The sequence below is a fragment of the Aedes albopictus genome, chromosome 1, assembly GCF_035046485.1.
Source record: "Aedes albopictus strain Foshan chromosome 1, AalbF5, whole genome shotgun sequence".
Lineage (NCBI taxonomy): Eukaryota > Metazoa > Arthropoda > Insecta > Diptera > Culicidae > Aedes > Aedes albopictus.
In genome coordinates this window covers 252,870,165-252,878,845 of record NC_085136.1, presented here as the reverse complement: position 1 = coordinate 252,878,845, position 8,681 = coordinate 252,870,165, and the positions used below count along the sequence as shown (strand labels likewise).

General features: G+C 37.5%; 1 long non-coding RNA gene across 1 annotated transcript; it reads left to right on the top strand.

Moving 5' to 3' along the window:
• Nucleotides 1-282: 282 nt before the first annotated feature.
• On the top strand, nt 283-8,430 carry LOC134287288 (uncharacterized). Its single transcript, XR_009997190.1, has 3 exons — nt 283-622; nt 690-939; nt 8,237-8,430. It is a non-coding gene; the product is annotated as an uncharacterized LOC134287288 (long non-coding RNA).
• Nucleotides 8,431-8,681: the final 251 nt, after the last annotated feature.

Sequence of the window (8,681 nt, the reverse complement as noted above, 5' to 3'; positions counted from 1 at the left end):
CTACATCCCTTCTATCTGCTTCCATCCAAAATCCATCTCAAATGTTTTTCTTCAAACTACTCGCATCTCTTCATCCCTTCACATCTGATCGAGGTAAACAAAGCAAACGATGTCAAACCAGGGGGTTAGACACTCTTAATCTTCAGATGTTAATCTTTCCTAATCTTTGCTAATCTAATCTAATCCCGCTTAATCCCGCTGTTTCCCACATAAAACTCCAAAGCGGGTTTTACTTCAGTGTTGTCTTCTGTCAAACTAAATTTTTGTTTACTCGCGCGTCTAGTCTGGCGGCTAGAGCAAATTCGTTGTCGAAACATTAAAAACATTTTAGTAGTTTTTTTCCTGGATTCGCAGGGTTTTTGTTAATTTTATTCTAGTTGAGTGGTCTGAGTGGTAGAATTATTCATTTGGTGCCATTTTTTCAATATTTGTCGGCATGCGGGACGCTCAGAAGTGCGTTATTCCCGCGTGCGAAAGTCGTTCCTTTGTGGGTTGTCAGGTTAGTTTTTTCCCCGTTCCGACAACTGGACAATGTGTATCGCCGGTGGACAAATTTCGGTCTCCGGAGACCGCAACGAAAGAATCTGCAGCAAGCATTTCGTCGAGAGCGATTTCATGCAAAGTAAGTAAATAGTTTTTTAATGCCAGCGTGGATGTAAGTAAGTAGTTGATAATTCTTTAAATTTTAGAAACACGGAGCAAACTGAAACCGGATGCCGTTCATCTGTTAAAATCTTTGTCGGAGGTGTGAGAACAGACCGGGGCATTACGTGTTGTTTCCGGCAATGGCCACCTAAAAGGAAAGCCATCATGCACTGTTTCCCGGGACGAAAACTAATAAGGCGGCGATGGAAAATTATTATTGGGATGAAAGACTCCGACGATCCGACAGGCTTCCGGATTTGCAGTCCCCATTTCAAAACACAGACTTCACCAGAGGTAAATTTTGTATTCCAAATTAGCTTTGCTCAATATTTTTTTTATATATTTTTATTTCTGTGACAAAAATTTATGCTAATGCTACACTTTTTTCCTCAATATGTTGTAATTTGTTTTCTAAAGTCTGAGTAATCAAAAAGAGAGCGTAATGCTTCCTGTGATTCATACGAATTACCATCTTGTTCTTGACCTAAACTAGGGTAAGAACCTGCTTCATAGTTTGCGTTCAAGCACTTGCTTACTAGCCCACGGTTGGAAAGTGGTCCTCGGCAAGGGCGAGGCAGTTGGAGGCCACATGTCGGCACGTTCTTCTGTGTGGTGGTTGATAGGCCCTTACTTGCGGGAAGGTCAGATCGCTGTGCACGCGGTATCAGTTCATGATACTTGCTGTACAGCTGGAAGCAGGCATGATGTCGACCCTGCCTGCCTTCCGAGGAAAAATGGAGTGAAAAGGTCGAGTAAACAAAAGTCCTGGCTTTCACTTTTTTTTTAAATTATTTTTTTTTTGTAGAAGACTATGAGACTATCCTTAACCCCAAACTACCTGGAACTTCTGTCCGGGTGTCTGTTGAACAGATTATGACCAAGCGCTTTCTTTGCCAATTGGGTTTTTAAATTAAGAAAAATTCAATGATTTTTTATTTTTAAACGAAAGAGCACCTTTTTCTGAGCCGCTATGATTTTTTTCAGATTTTTAGAACTTTATTTTGGTACCTAAAATCAATTTCAAAGAGATTTTTTGAAATCACCTTTTGACAGCTGGGCAACTGGTTGACAGCTCCGCTCAGTACAAAATGCGACGAGGGGTGATTCGACAAATCGCTCCCATACAAATTTCAAATTGATTTTTAAATAGGTTCCCGGGCACCAAAATTGATGAAAATTTGGATTTCGGCTCAGTTTGGCATGCAGATTCAGAATATGGAATAATCTCAACACCACTAAAGAAGCCAATTGAGCAATTTTGCATTTGGGTTTCGTTTGCTGACGCCCAAGAATACTATTTATGTCTATGGTCCGATTGTATGCAGATATAGCTTCATTATCTTAACCCTTATGTGGCCGACAGGGTATCCGGGTACCCAGCGCCCATTTGAAAAGCACTGTGTAGAAAAAAGCAAAAAGTTTGTCGGACACATAACGGTTAAATCCAATGAATTAATGACAAAACATTGAACAAAATAAATGTGAGTTAGAAATCATTGAAATCCTTTGTTGATTCTCTAACCTGAGTTCTTAGGATCGTTGCAAAATTTGTGATCAAATAAAACATAGAGTCTGGAACCTTTTCGGCAAGCGGACCTATTTTGGGTACTTGATGCTTGAACTCAGTCAATTTTGAATTGACTTGAACATAGCTAGCTACTGTACATACGACAGTGTCCCAAATATGAAATAAATCGGTTAAAAATTGACTAATTTTTAGTAGCAAGTGCCCAAAATAGGTGGCCCTGCCTAAATGGTCCCAGATCCTACATGTATGTAGTAGGGGAATTGTGGGTAAAATGATCAGGGTGGTGTTTTACAGCAATTTGTGTATTTCCGCATGTTTCAACGATTGAATTCTGTGTGATAGCGTAAATCATTATACTTCTGCAGATATTGAACTTTAAAATTGAATAAACCACTTGATTATAACGAAAAGTTCAAAAACCACTTGAAAAATATGCTCTGATGTAAAATTGAACTTATCTGAATTAAGGTCTATTCGTATATTTTTCGCAGATTATGACATATGTCATGTCATATTCCCATAATGTACTCCCAAGAGACAATATTTAGTTGAAAAAAATACTAGGTTGTGCTTTCAATACCATTTTAGGAACAACTTTAAAACCAGCACGACTTGGGGGTAAAATGAACAGCTGGTTCAAACTTTATCCATTTTTATAAAATTTTGTGCAATCTCTGTATATTGAAATCTAGAATACATATTATGACACAACTAGAGCAAAAAGTTAAGAAAAAATATTTTATGCTTATAAAATAATATTTTTATTCTAAAAATCGCTTATTTTACTACATTTTTTTACAAATAATGATTCCAACACATTCCAAATTTTATATGTATAAAGATTTAAAAGTGTAGCATATAGAGTTTACATTGAATTTGTTGACCTACACTTGAATATATCGAAATTAAACATTTAAGCTAGTTTTTGAAGACATGTTCATTTTCCCCCCATCGATTGTTCATTTTACCCACACTATTTTTCATGACTCTCGTTTTCTTGCATATTTTGCAATCGAAAATAATGTAAGGAAATTGTATTTTTTATCAATATTTTCTTCTAGAACTCTTAGAATATATTACCATCTACGATGTAACAGGGTAAAAAAGAAAGATTTTGTCATATTTTTCTATTGGAAACGACGACAAACGCTTAGGGTGTTCATATTACCCCCAATTCCCCTATTTCATTATTACAGTAATACAACAAAATCAACAATTCATCGCCAGAACATTCGGTTCGTGGCTGCAGTCCTCAATTGTCCACTGTATCCAACATTTGCCAGTTCGTCCTGCACCTGGTTCGCTCAGGTTGCCCGTTGACCTACAGGTCTTCTTATAGCATCCACATCTCTTGCGAACACCAGCTTTGCAGGGTTGTGGTTCGACATTCTCACGACATGCCCTGCCCATCCTATCCTGCCAGCTTTTGCGACCTTCCGGATGCTAGGTTCGCCGTAAAGTGCAGCGAGTTCGTGGTTTATCCTTATGCCTCCTGCAAATCTCCAAAAGATAGTTCTTGAACACTCCGAATGCTTGCATGTCCTTCTCGAGCATAGTCCAGATCTTGCGCACTAGAGGGGGGGGGGAGCACTACAATGATGGTGTAATATATGATCGTGGTGCAAAATGGAATCATGGTGTTACACGCAATATGAATTCCCAAGAAGGGGTTTCAACATGCTGTGGCGCTAACATCGCCAAGTATTCATATTGAGATGAAGTCATTTTCTCGACTCTTATAAAACTTTATAAACGTATCAAATACAATGGAAAAAATCGTGAAAATTATCAATTGTGTAAAAGAATTTCAATCCTGGACAATTGGTGATGCTAGAATTGTAGAATTCCTCCAGGAATTTGCCCAGGGAATTCTCCACGGATTCCTTCAGGAATTTCTCCTGGATTTTTTTCCAGGAATTTCTCCAGGAACGCTCCATAGATTGAGTCAAAATTCCTAGACAGAAAATTTCGATAGGAGTCATTATTGTAATCTACAGAGATTCCTTCAAAGATTCGTGCATGTATTCCGCCAAGAATCCCCCCAAAAATTCTTCCAGGAATTTCTTCTATAATGCCTCCAGGGATTTCTTCCAAGAATTCCTGCACGGAATCATCCAAGAAATCCTAAAGGGATTTCTTCCGGAACTCTTCTTCTCCACACATTCCTCCAGGAATTTCTTCAAAAATTTCTCCAAGGATTAATCAATTTCTTCATAAATTCCTCTAGAAATTCCTCTAGGAATTTCTTTAGAAATTCCTCGAAAAGTTCATCCAAGAAATCCTAAAGGGATTTCTTCCGGAACTCTTCTTCTCCACGCATTCCTCCAGGAATTTCTTTAGAAATTCCTCCAATGATTAATCAATTTCTTCATAAATTCCTCTAGAAATTCCTACAGAAATTTCTCCAGGAAGTCTCATATATTTCTACAGAAATTCCTCAAATAATTCCTTGGGAATTCATCCAGTAAACAATCCAAGAATTCCTCCTGAAATTTCTTCTAGAATAAATCTTTTAGAATTTTTTGCCAGAATTCCTCCAATTATTTTCCTGGGATTCCTCTAGGAATCGCTCCACGGATTCCTTCGAAAAATCCTAAAGAAATTTCTCAAGGAACTCTTCCAGGAATCCCTCGTGAAATTCCTCTAGGAAATTCTACCGGAATTCCCCGGGAATGTCTCCCAGAACTCTTCTAGGAATTCCTCGAAGAATTCCGCGAGGAATTTTTCCAGGGAATCCTTCATGAATTCGTTCACATATTTCTCCAGGAGTTTCTTCAGGAATTCATCCAGAGATTCATTAATGAATTTCTTCAGAAGTTACTCAAAAAATTCCTCCATGTATTCTTTCAGAAAATTCTCGAGAAGTTCCTTCAAACATTCCTCCAGAAATTCCTCCAAGATGGAGTCAGGAATTCCTCCATGGATTCTTCCAGAAAATCCTGAAGGATTTTCTCATGGAATTCTTCCAGGAATTCCTTGAGAAATTCCTCTAGGAATTACTGCCAGAATTCCTCGGGAATGTCTCCCAGAACTCTTCCAGGAATTCCTCGAAGAATTCTGCGAGAAATTCCTCCACGGAACCCTCCACGGAATTCTCCAGGAATTTCTCACGGATGTCTTCCAAGAATTTCTGCCAGAATTCCTCCTGAGAATCTTTAAGGAATTCCCGGGACTCTTCCAAGAATTGTTCAGAGATACCTCCATGGATTCCTTTAGGAATTTCTCCAGGATTTTTCCAGGAATTTCTTAAGAAATTTCTCCATGGATTCCTCCACTTTTTTTTTTCTTGTTGGGTACATTTCCACTGCGACCAATTGTTGATCTATTGTGGCGATTCCTCCACTTAATCCTAAATCAATTTTTCACGGAATTCTTCTATGAATTCCTCCAGGGATACCTCTATGGAATCCTCCAGAAATTCCTCCATGAATCCAGGAATTCCTCCAGAAATTAATCTAGGAATTTCTGCCAAAATTCACCAAAATATTTTCTCCAAGGGTTCTTCCAGGAATTCCTCCACGGATCCGTCCAGGAAATCCTAAAGGAATTTCCTCCGGAACTTAGAAGAATTCCTCCATGGATTTATCCATGAGTTTCTTTAGAAATTCCTAAAAAAATCCTTCACAAATTCCTCGATGAATTCCTCAAGACTTTCCTCCAGGAATTTCTCCAGGAAGCCCTAAATATTTGTCCAGAAATTCCTCAAAGAGTTCCTCCAGGTTTTCCTTTAGTTATTCCTCCAAGTTTCCCCAGGAAGCCTAAAACATTTCTTCAAAAATACCTCAAAGAATTCCTTCGGGAATTCCTGTCCCAATTATTTTGACTATCCCCTGTAGTTGCCACTGCCTTATAAAAGGTTAATATCTAAACAAGTGTTCATGGAATATTTTTGAGAGGTTTTATCCCAGTGGGGGACGTTAAGCCAAGAAGAAGAAATTAATCATCTTGAATCCCCGAATAAAAAACACAGTAGAAAAACCAAATGTGGTATTGTAACAGTACTATTTAGAACCATATTGTTACAATAAACACCACTGTAAAAATAAAAAATACAAAAACAATAAGATGTAATGTAGACAACTGTATGGTGAATTGTAAATAAGATTTTTACAATATACTATACGGGTTGTTAAGTATCGTAACAATATAAAAAAATATTTTTCTCCATATATATTTTTTTACAAAACCATACATTTTATTGTAAATGAATTGTTTGAAATACTGATACGTGGGCTTTAATATACCGTACATAGTATGGTACACGTATGGTTTCAAGCAATAAAATGTACCGTAAATATATTGTTTTTAATTGTAATTTCACTACAAATTATAAATTTAATCATGGTTTTTGGAATGGTTCTCTTTTGTTATGTTGTATAGTTTTACATTAGATAAACCATATAATGTTATATTATCTCGTCATGTTCCTTCGATAATGGCAGTTCTAGCCAAACTAACCTAAACTCGTCTAAGTCTGAGTAGCCTCTGATTGCATTAACAGTTGAAGCTTAGGCTCCCATGTCCCACCAGCCAGATAACTGGGATTTTCAAACTAAGCATTATTTGTGGCAACACTTTGAGCGGCATGATGGAACTATGCCTAGCGCGCTAAGTGTTATTAGACCACTAATGTAGTTGCAGGAAGTGGGTGACGAGGTACATAAGTATCATTACAGCGTGCTTAACCGTTATTGCAATATTGAGGCTCCAGTTTGACTGAACTATGAAATATGTACATAACAACTCATGAGAAAACTGTCAAGTTCGATTTAACTATAAGTTACGTTAAAAAGCGAAGACGAACTTATATCAGAAGTCTTTTCAGTGTCCAGTCCTTGTGTTAAAAATGTCAAAGATGAATCGCATTTAATTCGGTTGTTGTACAAGGCAATTTCACATGAGAGAAGAAGAGAAAGAATAGTGTTGAACTCATCCACTGATTTACGGTAATCTGGACTGCGTCTTTCCGGGTTGACCTACATTTGTATTCCTCTCATCGCACTCTACATACTTAGCCCACCATATCTCTTGGATATGCAGTCCTTAGGACACCTGGTTTACCACTTTATTTAAACATTTTATTGACTTTAAATAGATGTTTCAACTTATTCACTTTTTTCTCTTTCATTTCCTTTGCAACAAAAATGTCACGAACATCAACAAAACAAAGCACGGAAAAAATCATAAACTGAATAAATAATTAAAAATGCACGGAAAAAGATTGTTTCGGAATGGGGCACGTTCGGTGTAGTACTAGATTTGTAGTAATGAGCTGAATTTTAGTATGGTGAGAAGGTCAATTCTCCGTTTCTGCAATGAAATGGTGCAAAAAGCGTGGGTATTATGATTCGTTGCCTAATTTGATGCTGTTTGAGCAAAACTTTGGATAACTATGTTGTTTATGTTGCAATAAATGGAGAAAACAACAACACTGTTGCCCAAAGTTTTGCTCAAACAGCATCAAATTAGGCAAGGAATCATAATACCCACGCTTTTTGCACCATTTCATTGCAGAAACGGAGAATGGACCTTCTGACCATACTAAAATTCAGCTCATTACTACAAATCTAGTACTTCACCGATCTGTCCTATAATGAATGGTTCAAACGTAAGAAAAACAGTATAATATATTGTTACATAAAGATCGGATGTAAATGTATAGTAGCTACCAATGTGCAAAGCTTTTAGCGAACCATTCCATTACAATACACTGGATTGTAGCTGGTACACTGTATGGTACAGGAATGGTTTTCACCAAATACCCTATGGTTAGTTTTTATCCGGGTCATGAGTTCTGAATCGATATTGTCGGGCCGCCACCAAACCGGACTTCGCACAATCAAGTCGCGACGCGACCTAACTCGCGACGTTTTTTAATCACGTCAAATGTAGTGCGCATCCTTCCCGTTGTTGTCAGCAACACAGCGCACTAGATGCGAAACAGTTGCGACACTTGTGGACCAAGAAAATGGCAATTTTTGATTGAATGTCGGTCTTGATTCCAACCGGATAGACAATATTTTATTGTAATATATCATGAAGAATATTTTTTATCTTTTCCAGCCTTTCCTGACAACCATGGATAAATAGGATACCATATATGTTACACGATAAACACTGCATCCTGGAAGATATACATCGACATTAACCAGTGACCTGCATCATCCTAGTGGAGGTGCAGTTTAATACCTACTTATTAACGTTATTTAATTCCTCTTTTTTATACAGCTTGGTCAATAAACAATACTGGGTGGGAAGGGGGGTGTTGCTTAATAATTTAAAATAGCCGAAAATGCCCAAATCAACTTGAACATTTTAGAAGGTCGCACCGTACGTAATTGTCCTTTTTTACTCATAAAATAATAATCACATAAAATAATAGTACAAGAATTTCCAAGAGTTGTTCCACAAATTCTTGGGTTATATTTAATTGAATTCGTTGTAGCTTTGAGGTTCACCACGTCCTCCCTTGCAAAGTGATGCAAATTAACTTGACTATTTCCAATTA